The sequence below is a fragment of the Anolis sagrei genome, chromosome 4 (genome assembly GCF_037176765.1).
Source record: "Anolis sagrei isolate rAnoSag1 chromosome 4, rAnoSag1.mat, whole genome shotgun sequence".
NCBI classification, from domain to species: domain Eukaryota; kingdom Metazoa; phylum Chordata; class Lepidosauria; order Squamata; family Dactyloidae; genus Anolis; species Anolis sagrei.
Genome location: NC_090024.1, coordinates 227,866,680 through 227,889,571, shown reverse-complemented (window position 1 = coordinate 227,889,571; position 22,892 = coordinate 227,866,680).

The window sequence follows — 22,892 nt, the reverse complement described above, 5'->3', positions numbered from 1 at the left end:
GGTTCTTGTTGTTATTTGCCCTCAAGTCATCTTTGACGTATGACAATCGTATGAATGAGAGACTAACAGCCTTTGACCAGCAGGCTCAGATCTTGCAAATTCAGAACTGAGGTTTCCTTGATTCATTCCATTCATCTGTAAAGCGTTTAAAGTGTTTCAGTCTATTCTAAGAGCTATAGTCCCTTCTTTCCAACAAAGAGCAGAGCTTGGAAATTTTCTTTTCTGAATTACAGCTCCTAGAATCCCTCAGCCAGCATGGTCACAAGCCACATACCTGGTAGTATTCGAGGATATGCAGGCTGGCATACTGTTCAATAATTATGATGTTGGAAACCAACATGGTGCAGTGGTTTGAATGTCAAGACACAACTCTGAAGACCAAGATTTGATATTCTACTCAGTCGTGGAAACCTACTAGATGATCATAAGGATCGCCATAGGTTGGAAATTACTTGAAGGCACACAACAACAACAAACCTGATTTACAATCTCATTGTTACACTACCGTGTTCCCTTGCTACTTCGAGGTTCACTTACCACAGACTTGCTGTTCCACGGTTTATATATGTGTGTGTTTGTGTGTGTGTGTGTGTTTGTAGAGAGGGGGGGGGATGCTCCAGCGTATGCCCCAGCGGCGACCAGGAGGAGGGAGGCAAAGAGGGCTGTCCCCGTCCCCCCCAACCTCTCTACGTCCCTCTTCCTCCTCATGGTTGCTGCCAGGGCATACAGTGTGTTCCCCCCCTCTCTCTCTACACACACACACACACACACACACACACACACAGCAGCAAGAGGCCCCAATCGCGATCAGGAGGAGTGAGAAAAAAAGGATGAGGGGGCAGTTCTTCCTCTCCCCCCCCCCCTCTTTACCTCCCTTTTCTTCCTCATGGTCACCGCCAAGGCTGCTTGGGCCCCGCGACATGTCCACCACAGAGCCCAAGTGGTGGCAAGAGGCCCCGGAGGTGACAAGGAGGAAGATGAAAGTAAAGAAGGGGAGGAGGGAAGGGGAGGGGGCATCCCTACTTTGCGGTTTTTCATTTATTGCGGGTGGTCCTGGAACGTAATCCCTGCAGTAAGTAAGGGAACAGTGTAATTCAATTTTACGGAGGTTGTACCATTGCAATGACCCCAGGTGCCCTTCCAAATCTACCTTGAAAGCCATACAGCTGCCCCAAATGATACATTTCTGAAGTACTGGACATGGGATGGTGCACACTGAAGCTTAATCCAGACAAGATAGAGGTGCTCCTGGTCAGTCGTAAGACAGATTTGGGAATAAGGATTCAGCCTGTGTTAGATGGGGTCACACTCTCCCTGAAAACACAGGTTTGGGGAAACTTCTGGATTTGGCTCTGAACCTGTGGGCCCAAGCATCCAGAGTAACCAGGAGCGCTTTTTCACAGTTAAAGCTAGTGCACCACTGTGCCCATTCTCAAAGAAATTATATCTGGCCATGGTGGCATATGACTTGATTGCTGGTGTTGTAGGGTTGCAAGATATGGGTGAAGCCTAGGAAAGTCACTTTTTGAACTATAATTCCCAGAATGCTTAATCCAGCATAGCTAAATGCTGATAGTTGGGTTAAGGCATTATATTACAGCTCCATACTGCCTGTGACTTGTAACTGCCATTTACAGAAGATAAGAATGAAAGAATTCATCTAGATCTGTGTCAAGGTTCATATCTATACAGTCAACAACAGCAGGACATCTTTTCTCTTTTTTTAATGTTAGCACAGAGCCATAGCAAGCAACAAAAGTACCGCAATACAATAGAACATCATGGAAGTTTTCATAATGTGTGTGTGTATTATGAAAACTGAAAAGATAATACAATTCACTGACATTATTAAAAACTCACATATTGGTTCCATTAGCTCAAATAGCTTCCCCATTGTAGAAGAAACATAGTTCAATTCATCGGAGAGGACCTTTCCTCTCTCCTATATGCATTTATCACTTGCAGAGCTACTTGTATATACTGGAAAACATCTTCAAAAATGATAATTATTGTGGAAGCTGCAGATATGCAAGAGAATGGATCAAAATTATTACCTGCATTACACTAATAAAGGACACTTATTGTGTTCAATCCAACTTTCAGAAATTATCCATCCAAAATAATGCATGCATCTTTGGATAGCTCTTTGTCATTGATGTTTGTTCTAGAGATGAGATTAGAGTCTTCCTCTACCATATATATATTATTTAAATTTAGAAGGTAGTTCTGACATGTTTCTAATAGGCACAAGCCGTGCTGTCGCACCCTGGGCCTGAAATAACGTCTGTTTACAGGACGCGCCTTCTGTATGCCCAACGGGATGCCGGGGTGCCTCAGCTGAAGGGTCCCTTAGATTTCCCAACACAAAGTTCTATTGAGGTTCAAAATAAGTTCAACAAAGTTTTTATTTGGGCTTAAATCTTCAAACAAATGAATTAAATGCTTTATAACCTTGGAAAACCGATAGCTTCCTCAATCTGGTATCAAGGGCAGGCAACTGGTGGTAAACTGTTCCTTTCTTCCTTAGGGAAATCTTCTAACCCCTCCCTGGGCAATCTTTCTTTACCTTGTTGGAGTGAGGCCCCTACTCCCGGCTACAAGCTGCTTTATGGATAGCCCGAGTGGTCCCTTACCAGACAAGATTTCTGTAGATCTGCTAAGATGAAAGGTGTCCTTTAGATTACTCCATGAAGGCTGTAAGAACTGCCCTGTTGCCCCAGCAAAGGCTGGCTGTATTCCCCCAGCAAAAGCTGTGGAAATTCCTTTACTCCCCCAGCACAGCTGTGGAACCTTTCCTTTTCCCCCAGCAGAGCTGTGAGAAGTGAAGCTTTTGTGCAGGTGGGAAAGAGAGTCCCACACGTCCTGCTTTTAGGCTTCAAACAGTGAGACTCAACAAATCTCCTTTTCCTCCAAAACCCTGGGGAAAGGGGCGGGTCTAAAAATTCTAACGATGATAGACAGATTGTTGGCCCTATGATTGCAACCTGAGGGAAGCTACCTTATTGCAAAAATGCATGGCTTAAATAGATTCATGCAAACTACCAGTGCAAGAAAAAGAAATTCAAATCTCCTGGCACTACTGTGCCAGCACACAAGCCATGAAGTTTAGTGAACTTTTCATTATCAAATGAACTTTGACTTGTGGCAACTTGATGAATGAGAGGCCTCCAAGAGAACCAGTCATTTATTTCCTGCTCAGGTCTTGTAAGCTCAGAGTTGTAGCTCTTTTTGTTGAGTCAATCCAGTTGTAAAGAAATGTTCTTCTTTTCCTACTGCCTTCCATTTTGTCCAACATTACTATCTCTTCCAGTGAATTGTATCATCTCTTCATATGCCCAAAAGTATAACAGTCTCAGTTTAGTTATCTAGTACATTTTATTTATTTATTTATTTATTTATTTATTTACTATATTTATACCCATCCTTCTCACCCCGATGGGAACTCAGAGCAGCTTACAAACTATGGCAAAAATTCAGTGCCGCATTATACACACAGTAATGAACAAAGCACATCAAAATATAAAACCGTTAAAACATATAAATACAATAAAACAGATTATAAACATACAAAGTGCAATTCATGATTTTCATACTTCTTAGAATCATAGAATCATAGAATCAAAGAGTTGGAAGAGACCTCATGGGCCATCCAGTCCAACCCCCTGCCAAGAAGCAGGAATATTGCATTCAAATCACCCCTGACAGGTGGCCATCCAGCCTCTGCTTAAAAGCTTCCAAAGAAGGAGCCTCCACCACACTCCGGGGCAGAGAGTTCCACTGCTGAACAGCTCTCACAGTCAGGAAGTTCTTCCTAATGTTCAGATGGAATCTCCTCTCTTGTAGTTTGAAGCCATTGTTCTGCGTCCTAGTCTCCAAGGAAGCAGAAAACAAGCTTGCTCCCTCCTCCCTGTGGCTTCCTCTCACATATTTATACATGGCTATCATATCTCCTCTCAGCCTTCTCTTCTTCAGGCTAAACATGCCCAGTTCCCTAAGCCGCTCCTCGTAGGGCTTGTTCTCCAGACCCTTGATCATTTTAGTCGCCCTCCTCTGGACACATTCCAGCTTGTCAATATCTCTCTTGAATTGTGGTGCCCAGAATTGGACACAATATTCCAGATGTGGTCTAACCAAAGCAGAATAGAGGGGTAGCATGACTTCCTTAGATCTAGACACTATGCTCCTATTGATGCAGGCCAAAATCCCATTGGCTTTTTTTGCCGCCACATCACATTGTTGGCTCATGTTTAACTTGTTGTCCACGAGGACTCCAAGATCTTTTTCACACGTACTGCTCTCGAGCCAGGCATCCCCCATTCTGTATCTTTGCATTTCATTTTTTCTGCCAAAGTGGAGTATCTTGCATTTGTCACTGTTGAACTTCATTTTGTTAGTTTTGGCCCATCTCTCTAATCTGTCAAGATCGTTTTGAATTCTGCTCCTGTCCTCTGGACTATTGGCTATCCCTCCCAATTTGGTGTCGTCTGCAAACTTGATGATCATGCCTTCTAGCCCTTAAGTCGTTAATACAGATGTTGAACAGGACCGGGCCCAGGACGGAACCCTGCGGCACTCCGCTCGTCACTTCTTTCCAAGATTCTTTCTTGGTTTTCCCATAATTCAAACTGTTAGATTGAGGTTGAATTCCATGCTACCCTACTCCCTAAAACATCTGTGTACAAAGCCAAATCTTTAACTTTTTCCTGAAGACCAGGAGGGATGGGGCCAGCCTGATGTCACTGGGGAGGGAGTTCCACAGCCAAAGGGCCACCACTGAGAAGGCCCTGTGTCTCATCCCCACCAATCGCACTTGCGAAGGGGGTGGGACTGAGAGCAGGGCCTCCCCAGAAGCTCTAGTTGGCTCATAAAGGGACAAGTAAGTTGGACCAGAACCATTTAGGGCATTATAGGCCAAAGCCAGTACTTTGAATTGAGCCCAGATTCAGGCCTGGATTGCTCTGGGTGACAAATGGTGACCCCAATGTGAAATTGCAATTAATTTTTTAAAAGAAATTTAGGTACACTCATTTGATTAGAAAATGTCTAACTTAATGTGTAACTTTGCTGATTTTTAATTAGTTTTTTTATCACTGAGAATATTGTACAGTCACATAGGAAACCCAATTAATTGATCATGAAAATACAGAAAGGAACCTGCTACAAGTGCATCTAATACTTGAAAGCCTGCCTTATGAATCTGGGAAATGGAAAAGAGACTGACTTGGTGAAAATAGACAGCTTTTGGCATTTAGTTTCAAAAGATTTCTGGAATAGCTGAACATGGTCAAATCTGCTAAGAAAGTACTGACCAATTTATGTATTAATCGAAAGTGATCACTTCATTATACGATCAGCTCTTTCCACAGAAGCTCATGTTAATTTACAACAGATGACCATATTTTAAATTGGAGTGGGAACCATATGCCCCTATAATGTTATCAAACTAGATGTCCCAACAATTCTAGGCAAAATAATCAATGTGGGGAATGCTGAGAGTTGCAATCTGATGACATCTGAGCTTTATGACATTCCTGTATTCAATAATCATCTATCTGTCTATCTATCTGTCTGTCTGTCTGTCTGTCTGTCTGTCTATCTAGGAATTATGTGTCCCTCCACATATTGTTAAATGTAATTTCCTAGCACATCTCACAATTCCTTATTTTGGCTGAGATTACACAACTCCCACCTTAGTCTTTCATTCTGCAAGGCTGAGTTATTGATAAATATTAAGGCTATTTTAGGTATTATCCAATTCCTCTCCTCATGGCTGAATGCTTAATGTGTCCTTTGATCCAGTTGCAGTTGAAAGATTATGATGAAAGTAATTTTTCCACCCATCTTGGGGGAAAGACTTTCCAAAACATTCAACTAGTAAAGTGCAAGTCCCTGTATGTAATAAATTTTACTTGCTCAAGCATACCAGCAAAATAATTACAGAAGCTATTGTACTCATTAAAGTCAAAGAAAGTGCTAGTTGAATTATTGTCAATTACTGCTGAAGGTTACAAAACTGATTAGCATGTGCAGTATTTGGAGGAAAGAATTATGCACATGTTGACAGTTAACAAATTCCCCTATCTCCATAAAACCTACACATATTCCTGTTGACTAAGGAAGGACTCAGACAAGATCACTGTTTCTTGATGAGTTTGGTTCTTGGAGCTGAGAAAAATGACAGCTACAGATATATGTAATGGCATAATAATTGTCAGGTGAAACAAAGAGTTATGGGGCGGTACTCCAGCTATCTTCCTTGAAGGCTGGAATATCTGTGTTTTTGTTTCTCAGTATTTCAGTTATAATTTTCCCAGGATTTACTAATAGCCTTGGCTTACAGAGAGTTCTAGCTGTGAATGTGAGGCATTTGGAGGATGCCGAGAAAAGGAAGGATCAAATCCCTACTGTAAAGACAACTGGGATACAGCTGGTAACACCTTGAGTTTAGTTGGATCAGAATGGGGCCATGAGAACTGGGATTCCTAACCAGGATTTTTTAATCAGAGTTTTCATGCAGTCATGGTGCTTATAATTTTTATTTTCAATAGATTATAGTTTCAGGGTGGGAGCCACAAACATATTAAAAAGAATTTGAGAATAATAATCCAACAAATAATATCACTGACAAATGAAGACAAATGGGAGGTGACAACATATCCTTCATTAACACACCTTCACTACGTCCCAACCCAGGACCATCGGGAGGTAGCAGGGGTGGAGTGGAGAAGGGAAATAAGGTGAAGTTTCTGGGGTAAATGAGGGTCTGGGAGGGAGTGGGAGTGCCACTCCACTCCTTTGGGTTCTTGGAACCAGAAGAACTGGGATCGCAGTGAGAATTGACCCCTGGGATCGTGGAAGTGGTCCTGGGAGTCAATCCGCACAGGGTCCATACTTGGAAAGATCTGGACCTTACATTAACATCTGATCTTTCTAGGTGTTTTATTAATCCCAGTTTACTCTAGATTAATGAGAAGTCCTGTGTTTTGCGCCTGCCCTAGAAAGGTCCAAAAACTGCTAAAACAGTAAAGTTATTATTGTCGATGTTACATTTCATGTGTTATACTTGTAAATGTTAGGAATTTTCTACTAAAAAATCTTTGCATATCTCCTTATTTCTGCTCGCGGGTTCCCTTTTTCAAGTTGGCCACAGATTTTGGCAGGACTCTATGGTGTGTGTTGCAATCTGAGGCAAGCTGTAGACCAGGAACCAAGGGGCTTAAACCAACCAGAAAATGAAACTGAAGAATAAGCTAGCACGGCCCCACTAAGATTGGTGGTCCCTGGTACAGGGTTGATCCCTGAGCATTGGCACTTGGTTGCTGGCAGGTTTCTGGAAAAAAAGATTATATCCCCTGGGCACAAATATAGTACCTATCCAAATCGCATTGTGAAGGTGGGGAGGGGGGTGCTGCTTCCTTACATTATGTAGACTAGAAAGCATTGAACTAGAGAATAAACCAGGAAACAGGATCTCTCTCAGCTCTCAGATGATTTGATAGTTATAATATCTTTTCACAGTTCATGGTTTCAGCTCGATTCTGGGGGTGGAAGTGGGGGGGGGGGGGAGAAGGGTCTAGTCAATATTACAGAATAATAGAAGAAGCTGTGCAGTTTTCATAAAAGGTGCATAGCTTCTTGTCATTTTGGTGGGAAGGGGATATATTGTATCCCAAAAAATCAATTATTTTCTCCTGACACTCATCAGGAAATTCAGAATGACCATCTTCACTTTCTTAGGGTGGATCCAGACAGGCCTTTATCCCAGGAGAATGCACATTTTAAAACACGCAGATTTTTCTGGGGGCATGTCCACACCCACCCCAGAAAGCACATGCTTTCTGGGGTGGGTGTCCAGATGCAAGAGCATCTGGAGGCCCTCCCCCCTCCCCCAAAGCTTCCAGAATCCTTTGAAAAGTAATGAAAACTTACCCAGCCTCCATTACAGGCTTCAGCCAGCTCTCTCAGTACATAGAAATGACATGCCAGGAGAAGGGGGTGATATCCCTCCCTCCTCCCTCACCCCACTCTCCTGGCACAACATTTCTATGTGCCAAGAGAGCTGGCCGAAGCCTGCAATGGAGGCCGGGTAAGTTTTAATTACTTTTCTAAGGGGTCAGGGGCTTTGGGGGAGGGGGTGGGTATTCCCAGTTAACTCGGCTTATTTAGCCTAGTAAACAGTGGGAATATTGTCTGGACTACAGTATTCTGCAGTCCAGAACTGGAAATATTTGGTTTATTCTGCACCTTATAAGAAGGCGCAGAATAAACCTACTATCTAATTAATTTGCTGAAAACCAGGGTTTTCCTGGTTTGTAGTCAATTAATTTGGGACTGTCCAGAATGTTGACTGGACAGCCCCTACTTTATTGAGGTAGATAATGCAATAAAGGTAGTCTGGATGGGCCCTTAGAATCACAAACATTCATTTGAGTCTCTACTGCATGAGAAACATCATGGAAAAATCTGAAATGCTGGAACTTAAAGTAAAACAAAGTAGCATTTGCAAGCTTTAAGAGACTACTTCTGTAATAATGCCAGGGATTTTGAATTCACCATGTCTAACATCTATCTGCACCACATGAGCTTGGTTTTCTTCTTGTCACTATATATTTCTTTGTGAAATTTTCTGTAGACCAGGATTGAATGCTTGAGGTCAAGCATTGTAATATAATAAAAGCACTTCACAAGGAAAGAGTAAGTAAAAGCTCTCAGAATTGATAGAGGTTGAATGTTATGGTGAAACTATTCTATTATGAAATAAGAATGTATATATTTATAGGTAGGAGTTACATCGAATGAAGCTTGGTTTGTCTCAATTCAAGGTGGAGGGCAAAGACCAAAGTTGACAAATGGAAAATTTGACTTGTAAACAGTTGTGGTGTATTTTTCCAGCAAGTTTTTTTTTAAAAAAAATTGGGAGTATTTGGAAGTAAACGTATGTGTACAGAGACAGACAGAAAGTGAGAGAGCACTTTGCATGGGTTTTCTAATAGGAATTGAATTACAGGGAGCAGTCAACCCCCCTGTTTAAGGAGCTCCATTGGCTGCCATTTATTTTCTGGTCCCAATTCAAGGTACAGGTCATCACATATAAAGCCCTAAACAGTTTGGGACCCACCTACCTTTGTGACCATATCCCTCCATGAACCTGCCCAATCCCTCCGACCCTTGGGGGAGGCTCTTCTTTCACCCCTACCGTTATCTCAGGCCTGCCTTGTGGAAACAAGGGAGAGAGCCTTTTCCTCAGTGGCTCCCCGAATATGGAATACATTGCCCGGTGAGATTAGGCGAGCCCCTACTTTAGAAAGTTTTAAGAAGAATCTCAAAACCTGGCTCTTCCGCTGCGCTTCTGGAGATTAATCATATAATCTCATATTGCTGTTATCCCTCAACATCTGTCTTGAATGCATACCCCTCCCCTTCTGTACGAAGGCCCTTTACGACCCCATTCTGGAAGAGTTCCGCCCCCACAAATAATCTGTTCCATCATTGTTTCACCCCGTGTTTTTAGCCATGTTTTTAGCCTTAGTATTTTACTCTGTACATTCGGCCCACTCACTGTTCTATGATATGAATGATTTTATTGTAATTTTCTTTTGTTTGCTGTGTTCTTATGTTTTATGTTTTATGTAATTTATCATGTTGTTTGTGTTTTGATTTCATTTATTGTATTGCATTGTTGGGCTTGGCCTCATGTAAGCCACCCCGAGTCCCCACTGGGGAGATGGTGGCGGGGTATAAATAAAGTTTATTATTTATTTATTTATTTATTTATTATTTCTTGCACTTATTGACCGCCACTCTCAGCCCTAGGGCGACTCGTGGCGGTGAACAACAACATAGAAAAGACAGTTTACAGTAAATCAAAACAGTACATAACAATCTACTACTACATAACATATACTTATGCTAAAAATCCGCTTCGTCAAATCCTGGGGTCATAGTCGATTTCATAGTCATAGTCCATTCCGGTCATTGTTTCCAATGATATAGCACTCAATTGAAGGCCAGCTCGAAGAGCCATGTTTTCAGGCTCCTACGAAAGGCCATAAGGGAGGGCGCCTGTCTAACTTCAGCAGGGAGGGTGTTCCACAGCCGGGGGGCCACCACCGAGAAGGCCCGCTCTCTCGTCCCCGCCAGGCGTGCCTGTGAGGCAGGCGGGACCGAGAGAAGGGCCTCCCCGGATGATCTCAAGGTCCTCGTGGGCTCGTAGGCAGAGATGCGGTCTGCAAGGTATTTTGGGCCGGAACCGTTTAGGGCTTTGTAGGATAACACCAGCACGTTAAATTGGGCCCGGTAGCAAATCAGCAGCCAGTGGAGCTGGGACAGCAGGGGCGTTGTATGCTCCCTGCGCCCTGCTCCTGTTAACAACATGGCTGCCGCGCGCTGGACTAGCTGAAGCTTCCGGGCCGTTTTCAAGGGCAGCCCCACGTAGAGAGCATTGCAGTAGTCGAGGCGGGATGTGACCAAAGCGTGTACCACCGTGGCCAAGTCAGACTTCCCAAGATACGGGCGCAGCTGGCGCACGAGCCTAAGCTGTGCAAATGCTCCCCTGGTCACCGCTGAAACCTGGGGATCCAGGCTCAGCGACGAGTCCAGGGTCACACCCAAGCTGCGAACCTGCGCCTTCAAGGGGAGTGCGACCCCGTCCAGCACAGGCTGTAACCCTATACCCTGCTCGGCCTTGCGACTGACCAGGAGTACCTCTGTCTTGTCTGGATTTAGTTTCAGTTTGTTCGCCCTCATCCAGACCATTACAGCGGCCAGGCACCGGTTCAGGACTTCGACGGCCTCCTTAGTAGCAGGTGGGAAGGAGTGACAGAGTTGGACGTCATCTGCGTACAGGTGACACCGCACCCCGAAACTCCGGATGATCTCACCCAGCGGCTTCATGTAGATGTTAAACAGCATGGGGGACAAGATGGAGCCCTGAGGAACCCCACAGGTCAACGGCTGTGGTGTTGAACAGGAGTCCCCCAATAACACCTTCTGGGTACGACCCTCCAGAAATGACCGGAGCCACTGCAAAGCAGTGCCCCCAAGACCCATCTCTGCAAGGCGCCCCAGAAGAATACCGTGGTCGACGGTATCGAAGGCCGCTGAGAGGTCCAGGAGCACCAACAGGGACACACTCCCCCTGTCTAGCTCCCGGCGCAGATCATCCACTAAGGCGACCAAAACCGTCTCGGTACCGTGTCCCGGTCTGAAACCAGACTGTGCCGGATCCAGATAATCCGTGTATCTCAAGAATACCTGGAGTTGTGAGGCCACCACGCTTTCCATGACTTTGCCCAAGAAGGGAAGATTGGAAACAGGCCGAAAGTTGTCAAATTTAGTGGGGTCAAGTGATGGTTTCTTCAACAGCGGCTTTATAACAGCCTGTTTTAGGCTCGCTGGAATCTTGCCTTCCCGAAGGGAGGCATTGACCACCACCGTTACCCACTCGGCCAATCCCCCTCTGGCCTCCTTCAGAAGCCAGGATGGGCAGGGGTCTAGGATGGACGTGGTGGGTCTCATTCCTCCAAGTATCTTGTCCACATCCTCGGGTTTCACAAACTGAAAAGAATCCAACAAAATCGGACAAGCAGGTGCTTGTGTCACATCCACGGAGACTGCATTTAATGTGGCGTCCAGCCCAGAGCGGATCAAAGCGACTTTGTCTGCAAAGAACCGAGCAAATGCTTCACAGCGCGTGGCCGAATTGTCAGGGCTCCCACCTGAGATAGGGGGAGTTAAAAGACCTCTGACAATCCGAAACAACTCCGCCGGACGGTTTTTTGCAGACGCAATAGTGGCCGCAAAGAAAGTTTTCTTTGCGGCTTTTATTGCCGCGGCATATGCCCTTAGAAAGGACACAAACCGTGTTCGATTTGGCTCGCTTGGGTCCGAGCGCCACATGCTCTCTAGAACCCTCTTCCTTCGCTTCATCGCTGCCAGCTCCTCAGTGAACCAAGGAGCTGGTTTAGCTCGGTTACTTGAGAGGGGACGTTCCGGAGCGATCCTGTCAATTGCCCTGGTCATCTCCCCATTCCAGAGAGCGACCAAGGCCTCGACATGGTCACCTACCGAGGTGGCGGGAAACTCCCCAAGAGCCGTCAGGAATCCATTCGGATCCATAAGCCTCCTGGGGCGGACCATCTTAATGGGTCCTCCACCCTTGCGGAGGTTAGGGGGTGCAGCGAGCCTAAATCTGATCAGGAAGTGGTCGGTCCATGGCAACGGAGAGATAGACAACTCCTCCACACCGCCACCCTGCTCCCATCCCTGGCAGAAGACCAAGTCCAATGTGTGTCCAGCACAGTGGGTGGGGCCAGTTATTCGTTGGGACAGCCCCATGGTTGCCATGGCGGACATGAAGTCCTGAGCCGCTCCTGTGAGGGTTGCCTCGGCATGGATGTTGAAGTCCCCCAGCACAAGAAGCCGTTGGGACTCCACCGCCAGGCTCGAGACCACCCCCGCTAGCTCAGGTAGGGAGACTGTAGTGCAGCGAGGTGGACGGTACACTAACAGAATCCCTATTCTGTCCCGGTCACCCACCCTCAGGTGGACGCATTCAAAATTTGAGGTCTGCAGGATGGGGCTCCTGGTCAGATGGATGGAATCTCTATAGACCACTGCGACCCCGCCTCCCCGTCCTCCGGCTCTTGGTTGGTGTTGCACGGAGAAGCCTGGAGGGCAAAGCTGGGAGAGGTTTACGCCCCCAGCTTCATCCAACCAGGTCTCCGTGATGCACGCCAGATCTGCCCGCTCCTCCAGAATTAAATCCTGGATCCAGGTCGTTTTTCCGTTGACAGATCTGGCGTTCAACAACACCACCTTCAAACCGGAGGGTCCGCTCACCTGGTTACACCAATTTACCTTAGGAGACCGGTTGGGGGTTGTTAATATGGATAAGCGGTCCGAATTAGGCCGAATTCGGGGTCTCCTTTTGCCGCATCTCCTCCTTCCCACCACGACCTCTATGGGGGCCCCTCGGCTAGTGGAACACCTCCCCCCCTCCATGCCGCAGTCCAGAGCCAAGAAATTACTTTCTACTTTGCTCGTTGTTAGATTTTTTGGTTCTTGCCAACATCCTCTCTCCCCCTCCCCCCCCTCCCCACCACACTTTCATTCACAGGCTCCAACCCACCTCCTCTTCTGCCCCCTCCGCTACACAAAAGTAACAGGGACAGTACACAAAGGGGGGCGGGGGACCACATGGGTAGCAGCAATACAGGTGGTAGTCGATGTTCCGGCCACTCCAATGGGATAGTTCTTAAAGTGCACAAGTTTTAGGTGCAACCCGCCAATAATAGTATTCAGTCAGCAGCAACACTACGTGCCATCAGGCACATTCATAAAGTGCTAGATCTAAAGTGCTCTATTCAACGATAATTAAAGTGCGGCACAGAGGGACAGGGAAGGGGCATAAGTGCTGGTGCAATCTAGCAGCAGACGGCAGGCGCCTAAAGTGCTCTATTTCGTTCTTATCACATTAACAACAAATGACAACCAGGAATGTACTAGTTGGTAATATATGATCACCCTCTTATGGGGGTGGAGATGATGGTAGTTAGCTAAATATTGATATGGCCCCGGTGAATCTCTAGACGGTTGGTATACAAGCAGATGGGGCTTCCGGAGATGATAACTCGGGGATGGGGCAGCACGGATGGTCAATCACACTCTTACTCAATAAGTAATAACGTAAGAGAGGCCAGCTTAAAGGTCTACACAAGAATCTATATAAAAGGCCTACACATAGGTCTACACAAGAAGGTCAGTACACAATATCTCATAGAGGTCCACACAAAGACGGTCAGCACAAAGATCTACACAACTCGTCGCTTCGCCCTGATGGGGGTTGGGCGGGAGAGGAGGCCGTCACTCAACAGCGGCCTGATGGTAGTGGGGCCGCAATGGCGGCCTCGCTGCAGCTGCGGCCTAGCGACAGCCGCGGCCTAATGGAGGCGGCGGCCCGGCGGTGACTCCGCCCCTGTTTGGGCGGCGGCAACAGCGGCCTAGGCAGCAGCGGCCTAGCGTTGGTGTCGGCCGCGGCTTGTTGGTACTGGCGGCCGCGGCAGCCGCGGCGACCGTGGCGGCCCAGCGTTGACCGCGGCCTGGTGGCTGCGGTCCAGCGGCGGCCTGGCGATGGTCTGGCCGGCCCAGTGACGATCCCGGTGGCGGCCCGATGGTGCACTCAGCCCGCTGCAAGGCCCGCTGCGGGGCGGCAACGATCTCCTCCGGGCGGCGACGGCAGCGGCCCAGTGATGGTGTCGGCTGATCGCAATGGCGGCCGCGGCAACCGCGACGGCGGCGTCGGCCCAGTGGCGATGGTCCGGCCTGGTGGTGGTCCGGCAGCTGTGGCAGTGGCGGCCCGGCGGCCCGGCGGCGTTCGGCCCCCACAATGGGCGGCGGCGGCCCCTCCGGGTGGTAGCCCAGCGATGATGCCGCTGATAATGGCGGCCGCAGCTCAGCAGGCGCGGAGGCCAGGCAGCGCCCGGGAGAGTGGTGGCCCGGCGGCGGCAGAGAGCCGATGGAGGCCCGATGGCAACGGTGGCAGCGATGATCTGGCCAGCCGACAGCCCCCGGCAAGCTCGCCGAGGCCGCGGAGGCTGCAGGTAGGTTGGTCGGCCGCGATGTAATGGCGGCCGCTTCTCCTTCTTCCCCTGCTTCCCCTTTCCTCCGCCTTTCCTCCGCCTTCCTGGCTCTTTCTCCGGCTCTGCGACCCTCTATGGAGAGCCAAAGGCTCGGGGTCTCTCCTCCCTCAATTTGTGGGTAGATTGGTGAGGGGATGGCGTACGATTCCTTCAGATTTCAATAGTAAAGGTAGAGCAGCTCAGCGTTTTCCAGCTGCTTGCCACCATGCCGGAACCGGCATGGTGTTATTTGTTGTTATTTATTAAATAGATGTGTCTTTTTATATGAAGGCAGTCTATTCTGCTGCGGAGTGGCCTTTCTGTCTATGGACTCAGCAATTGCAGAACCATTTTAAAGACAGATGCAGCAGAAAGCCTCTGAAGGAGGGATGTTTTTGTCAAATTATGTCTAGAGCTTTCATTTTTAATTCAGAATTTTGTAAGAGTGTCTGCAGTGCATCCGCCGGTAGAATTGCTTCAGAAATCACACCAATTGTATGAGCTCACAGGGCCTCGGGAATCTCACTGGGATCAAAAACTAGTCAAAGACTTTGATTGTGAAGATGCATGATATGGCAGGGGATCCAGCTCCGCCCCAATTCAACATAATTGTTTAAAAATAATGGAAGCGAGGTTACTCACACAATTGACTTGTTCCACAGGTTTTAGTCACTCCTAATCATAACTAGAGCCCTATTTATGTGACACAACATGTAAGGTGAATAAGTCTGGAAAATTTACTTTTAAAAAAATGCAGCTGCAACTTCCCATTGGTTCAATTTCATGCTAGCTGCCTCTGAAAATAATAAGATTTGCAAACTCTGCAATGAACATCTTCTGGGGCTATAGTTTTTGGAATTTCCCACTCGGGACCGAAATCTCTATTTTTTCAAAAAGGAGGAAAGTTGGGGTAAATGTCTGTCTCTTTTTAAAACCAATCCCTTGCAACTATATGAGTTACAGATCTTGGCTGCCAAAGATACTCTGTGTCTGTGTCTTCTTTGATGCCAGTGGCATGTGGAACACAGCCACAGACCTGTGCTCACGGATTCTTCTAGGGGGTATCTACACTGTAGAATTAATGCAGATTGACACCACCTTAACCTTCAGGGCTCAATACTATGGATTCTGGGAGTCGTAATTTAGTGAACCATGAGCACTCTTTGGCAGAGTATGCTAAACAACCTGAAAAAATTACAACTCCCACAATTCCATAGCACTGAGCCATATCAGTAAAAGTGATGTCAAACGGCATTAAATCTAGATACGCCTTTCAATAAATGGCTGTGCCACAACATTTGCTTGTCCTGATGCGTAGCTGTACTCAGGACAAACATTTACTGTCAGAACACAATATGGAGAAACAGAATGGTTTTCACTTGGCCAGACAAGCCTGTGTTTAACCATCTTATCTGTTTAATTTGTATGCTGTATTCAGTGTTCCCTCACTTATCACGGGTGTTACATTCCAGGACCACCTGCGAAAAGTGAAAATCCACCAAGTAGGGATGCTATATATGTATATCAAGTTCCAAGGGTGAGGCAAAAGTGAGGAGAGATTTAAAGGCACTGCACACTTTTTTTTTTTGCTAGCTATCTCTTCTTTGCAGTCTTTCTTGATTGGCCGCCTCTCTCCTGAGGTGGAGGGTGAAACCCCCTTCCACACTCCTTTGTTGCCCGGAGGAGGGATTACAACGCTGCTCTGGGCAATGACAACCATTCATAAACCTGGAGGAAAAAACCCGCGAAATAGAAAGTCTGCGAAAAGCGAACCGCGAAGTAGCAAGGGAACACTGTATATCTTATACACATGTACATATCATCCATAAAAATGATTAGACACAGAGGAAGAAAGCATGAAAATTGGTGGAAGGAACATCATCAATTTAAGATATGCAAATAAAACCACACTACCATTAGAAAAAAATAATTGAATGATTATGGAAGAAAGTCAATGAAGAAAGTGCAAAAGGAGACTTAAAGGAAAGTAAAAATAATAGCCAAGCACATGTGATTTACATAACTATAAACTGTGAAGACACTGAAATAGCTCAAGATTTTCTGAACTTTGGCTTAATCATTGATCAGAATGGAAGCTGCAGTCAAGAAATCAATGAAGGAACTAGAGATCCTGATATATAATTGAATACTAAAGTTAGATTTGTCCACATCATTTTCAGTTTTTATATATGGTTGTGAAATCTGAACAGTGAAGAAAACTGATAGGATGAAAATCAACTCAATTTAAATGTGGTTCTGGAGAAGTGTTATTCTTTTCCATGCAAGTTGGGGTAACCACAAATCCTCTCTGGAATTAATATTGGAAATGCATATTCTAGAAGGCAAAAATCTCCCATTAAGACACAAAGTTTTTCTTCCTCTCTAGAATCAATCAGCCAGAGGAAGAGGGAAATAGCAATGCATCTGCACATCCTATTATAGCCGAACGTATAAACAGAGAGTGTCATTGGAGTAGTAAAAACTGCAAAAGTCATCCACGAAGTTTGCCGTGACTTATTATGAATTCTACTTGTCTCACTGCTTTAGCATTTTATATATCCCCTATGAGCAGTCTTTTAGAAGGATGGTCTGCAGCAAGCAATGCCTACAGCAGGATGTGAAATAATTTCCTATTCTGGGCACACTTCCTTGTTAACTTCAACAGCTTGTGAAGGGACAAGTCAGTGTATTACCCAGTATATGTGGTCCCTGAGGATTTAGAGGAAAATTGAAAGAACTCCCATATCTATCTGATTTTCAAATATCATGAATTTAAGGAATTATTCCCTTGTGAGTGGGCATAAGATGTCTATCTCAAGTACCGGCAGACTGAAGTTTAGTTGGTGAAGACCCATCATAACTGCAGTTTTTTAAAGAAAAGCACACAGGGACACAGAAACCAAATTTACTAATGCCAGCAAAAAAGGGCAAATGTTTCAGTATATAATCCAAATATATTGATATATCGTTCTCAGATGCATACCCATATTGTCATAATTCAGCCTGTGAACAGTCACAGATTAATGCCCAGGATCTGATAGTTTGGCTGAGTAGTGAAAAACCTATGTACTTAAACAGCGATCGTTCTGCATCAACCTTCTGAATTCTAATGCCATGTAACTAATTGTTTTTCCCCCACTGTCACTGCTTATCTTCCTGTTTTGCAATGGGAAAAGCTCAATGGGTGTTTCTTCAATTCCAGGGGAAAGAGTGGTACATTGAAGATAGTGACAAATAGCTATGTACCATCAAAGAATATACAAGTGTACCACTGGAATCTTGTTAGTTTCTCTCGGCTTAGTAAACCAGACCCATTAAATCAACTGTTGTTATTATTTGTAGTCAAGTTAATTTTGACTTATGGTGGATGAGAGACCTCCAAAAGCCCAGATATCAACTGTTCTGCTCAGGTCTTAAAAACTCAATGCCATGGCTTGACCCAATAATTCCTCTTTTCCTACAGAGTTACACTTTATCAAACATTATAACCTTTCCTGGTGGATATGTCCCAAATATGAGAGGCTTCATTTCATTAACTACTTTTGAAGTGAGTATTCAGACTTAATTTGCTCTTGCAGCCATTCATTTGCCTTTTTTGACAACTCTTGTATCTATAGAACTCAAATGAAATGATCTTTGGCCTATCTGCTTTCTTCGCTGTTCAGCTTTTATAACTACAAACACATAGGAGTATTTGCCTACTCACCCCCCCAAAAGAAGAGACCAAACACATGTATATTGGGGTAAAAATTGGGCAATGTTTATTAATTGTTACCTATTTAACTTTTCCTGTAACTAAACCTTGGACTGCGAGAAGATCCAACCAGTCCATACTTCAAAAAATAAAGCCCGACTGGTCATTGGAGGGAAGGGTATTAGAGACAAAGTTGAAGTACTTTGGACACATCATGAGGAGACAGGAAAGCTTAGAGAAGACAATAATGCTGGGGAAAATGGAAGAAAAAAGGAAGAGGGGCCAATTAAGGGCAAGATGGATGGATGCGATCCTTGAAGTGACTGGATTGACCTTGAAGGAGCTGGGGTTGGTGGCGGCTGACAGGGAGTTATGGCGTGGGCTGGTCCATGAGGTCACGAAGAGTTGGAAATGACTGAACGAGTGAACAACAACAACATAACTAAACTACAAATGTGCTGGACCTAGTGTGGCGAAGCCGAGGTAGCCCCCCTGCCTGGCTTACCCCTTGCCTTGTAAGGGTGAAACATCTGGGTCCCCTGGTAACCTAAAGCCAGGCAACCCCCAGGGGAAATGTATGGAGAAGCCTCTCTCAAAGTTGTTGAGACCAGACTCCTCCCGTTCCTGGACCATTTGATTTCACCCCACCCCATAATTGGATATCAAGGTGACTGTATTAGGTAAAGGCCAACACCCCAGATGGGGGTGCCTAGGATGCACACCAACTCCTTTGTGTTTTCCTAGCTATTTACACTAGGCCTATTTAAACTTTGGAACCATCCCTCCTCTTCTTCAGGGGAGGAGGCAAACTGCTCTCCCTCCCCAACTTCGTCAGGTTGGAGAGGGAGAACCTGACTATGTGCCATAATAATCTGTTGCTGCTGTGTATCATCAAGCCATTTCTGAGTTATAGTGACCCAAAGACAAACCTGTGTGTGTATGTCCTTCAAGTTATCTGTTGACTTATGGTGATCCCTTGAATTTTATGGATTTTCTGAGGAAAGATATTCTCAGAGATGGTTTTGCCAGCCTCTTCCTCTAAAATACAGCCTGCAGCACTTGGCATTCATTGGTAGCCTCCTATCCAAAGACTGGCCCTGCTTAGTTTCCAAGATTATTTTAGTTAGAATCAATTAGGCCCATTAAATCAATCACGGAATGCTGACTCAATCACTAGATAAATCTAACTGATTGAATGGATCTACTCTGGTCAGGACCAACAATAGGGTTTTGGCCAATATGAGAACACTACAGTTGTGGAGCTCTGCTTACACAACATGAACTGAACAATTCTGTTACACAACACTAGAAAAGTACAGTTCCATGTGTAAGAGAATATATATGAATGACACTATCAAAGTTCTGGCAGATATACATGTTTTTGCACCTGAATGAGTGAGCAGACAAGTATCTGGCAGTGAATTTTAAAAGTATTTTCACATACCATTTTCATATGACATTGTGATTCCCCCTTTATTACATTGCATTTCCATCATTATTGGATCATATCTTTTCATTGATGAGAAAAACTTGTCAAGCATTCTCTGATTTTTCTTTTATGTGGGGCTAAACCAAATCTGATTGACTTTTCAATACCAACAGGAATCAATCTAGGAATGTCATGGGCACAACCAGGAAAAAGCTCACAGTGAATACATGTGATATTGTCTCTGTAGATATTATAAGCCTTAGGACGCAGTGGAGTCACACTCCAAGAAAAGAGATTCCACTTAAACATTAGGAAAAACTTCCTGATGGTAAGAGTTGTTCAGCCTTTGCATTCTTACTATATACTTACAGACCAATATACTGCATGCTTACAATTGCATGCTTAATATCTTTTTAAAAGCCAATATACTACATGCTTAACTTTGGTATGCTTACTGTCTATTTAAAGGCCAATATACTTCATACTTACCACTGCATGCTTAATATCTATTTAAAGACCAATATACTACCCACTTACATTTGCATGGTTACCATCTTCAGTGGGGTTTACCCTCAAGCAAAGATGCACTGCATTGTACCTTTCCCTGGAATACTAGCTTCGTCTTTTGTGCACAGAGAATCCCTTTTCATTTTCCTGTCACTTCTAGATAGTTCAGAGATTGAAATCAGCTTTTTGTAACCATGGAACCAAAAAAACTGGGAGGAGAGTAGAAAATTATTATTCAGAATTATTTGATCCTGATTAAACGGCGTGATTAAAAGATTCATCATCATGTTTCATGTCAGTTTGCTGTCAGTTGCAGTTGTGATATATGAAAATGCATTTTCCTTCTGTAGTTTTCGTTTGCACAATTGTCAGATGGGAACACCATATTATAATCCTTATAAAATTACTTCAAAAAACCTGGAAAGTGCAGCCCAAAATTGGTTAGTCACCATAAAAACTATTAGGCTAGTTAGCATCCCAGAAAATTTTTGGAAAAAAAATCATAATCTTTTTGAAAAATTGTGTCATATCTTTTTGCAAATGTGAATGTCCATGAACATTTGGAGACCACCTTTTGAAAACCTTTCATAAGATGTGTACTTAAAAACTTTGGACTATGTCAAGGAAAGGCAAGACCTTATTAGAAGTCAACCCTTTGAAAAATTGATGTTCACAAGCATTCATGTAATGGCACACAGATAAATCAGCTGCTCAACTGATAAACCATGTCTTTGAACTGCCAGGGACAAAGACATACCACTGAACAAAAATATACTTAGCTAGGAGAGTTTTTAAAATGTTTCTTTGAAGATGGAATTGAGGTTGCAGTTGCCCAAAACCTATACTTTCCCTTGAAAACTCTTAGTTTAAAATATGCACCCAGAGACCAAAAACAAAGTCTTCTTTAAAAAATTACGTATCTTGTTTACTCATAAATATTTTGTATTAATTCAGCATACAGGTACATTTATAGATATGCTGTAGTTTCTCTGTGTTTAGAACAAAGGGCATCATTCTTAATCAATAGTCCATAGTCCAAAGTTTTTAAGTATACATCTTATGAAAATCCAAAGTGTATAACTGTACACACTGCTTTTTAAAGCAAACATATAGTAAACTGTTCTGCATAAGTCCAAAAAGACATCTGCTTTCTTTGAAGTCCAAAATAATACTTCATCCACCTCCACTGAGGTCTAAAGTGAACTGTTAACACTGAAGTCCAAAATCATACAGATAACAAAATGGAGTCTTGAGTCTGAACATGCTCAGTACAATCTGTAGCCCCAGCCACACCAAAGGGGTAAAGTCAAACTGGCAAATAAATATACATACATACAATGCAGGTTAGCAAATATATACATTAACAAACAAATAGTGAAGGCTTGGAAGGTTGCTATTTCCAATAAAAATAACTTTTCCAGGCTGTGGTTGTCATAAAACTTCTAATCTTTGGTAGATTAATTTTCCAGGATCCCTTGGATATCACTGGGGATTCTGTTATTCTTGCCACTAACCTCTCTATTTTTTCTTGTTATTCATACATCTCTGCACTACTAATTTCTGCTTAATGCTAGAAAAACCCAATATTTTCATTTTCTTTTCTTCTTTTAAATAGCCATTAAAGGGCCGCCATTCTTCTTCAAATTTGGAGGGAGCTGGCAATTGTGTAAGGCTTGTCAGTTTGTCCATCTCTTCCACGTCAAACATTTTGTAATTTTTGACACCACTAACCACACTCAAACATCCTCTGCTTGCTATTTAGTATCTACAGGCAGAAATGTCAAAATTACATTTTATTTTGTACAAGAACTTTACACTAGGTCTTGAAATAAGGCAGCATTACATTATCAATAGGGGGAATGAAACCGTATGTCTTCTACTTTCTGGAAAATGGGTAGTTTGTAGTCAATATGATATGCTGATAACATACACGGGGATCCAGCTTTTCCTCTCCTCAAAAAAGATTTAGTACATGTGATACAGTTGTTGGATTGGCATTGGAAACCTTACATTTTGGTCTCTGTTGCTATTGTATGACTTCAAGTCTTTCCAATTTATGGTGACCCTAAGTCAAACCTGTCATAGGGGTTTCTTGACAAGATTTGTTCTGATTGGGTTTGCCATTGGTTTCCTCCAAGGCTGAGAATGTGTTGCTTGCACAAGGCTGAGTAGGATTTGAACCCTGGACTCTCAGAGTCCTATTCAATCTGCTATACCATGCTCCTGGGATGAAAACCCTGTAACTCATCTTGCAGTTAACCAAGCCCCCTTCTATACTGCCATAAAATTAAGATTATCAAATCATATAATTCACATTATTTGCTTTGAACTGGATTATATGAGTCCACACTGCTATATAATCCAGTAATCTGGATTTTATATGGCAGTGTAGAAGGGGCCAAAGCCTAAACATGTGCATCTGAATGAATGCCTCCCTGCTCCATGCCCCTTTCTCTGATGTTTTCGCACAATTGAATTTTAGACCTTTAACTCACTGCAAAGCGACTCGTTTGTACATGACACAGATGAACACATACCTACAAGCAAAAAACAAAACCCAACAAAGGCCAACACATCAACAAATACAACACACCTTCAGGACTGAACCTCTGGTTAAATGTTTTGTCTATTAGTATTTTGGGTC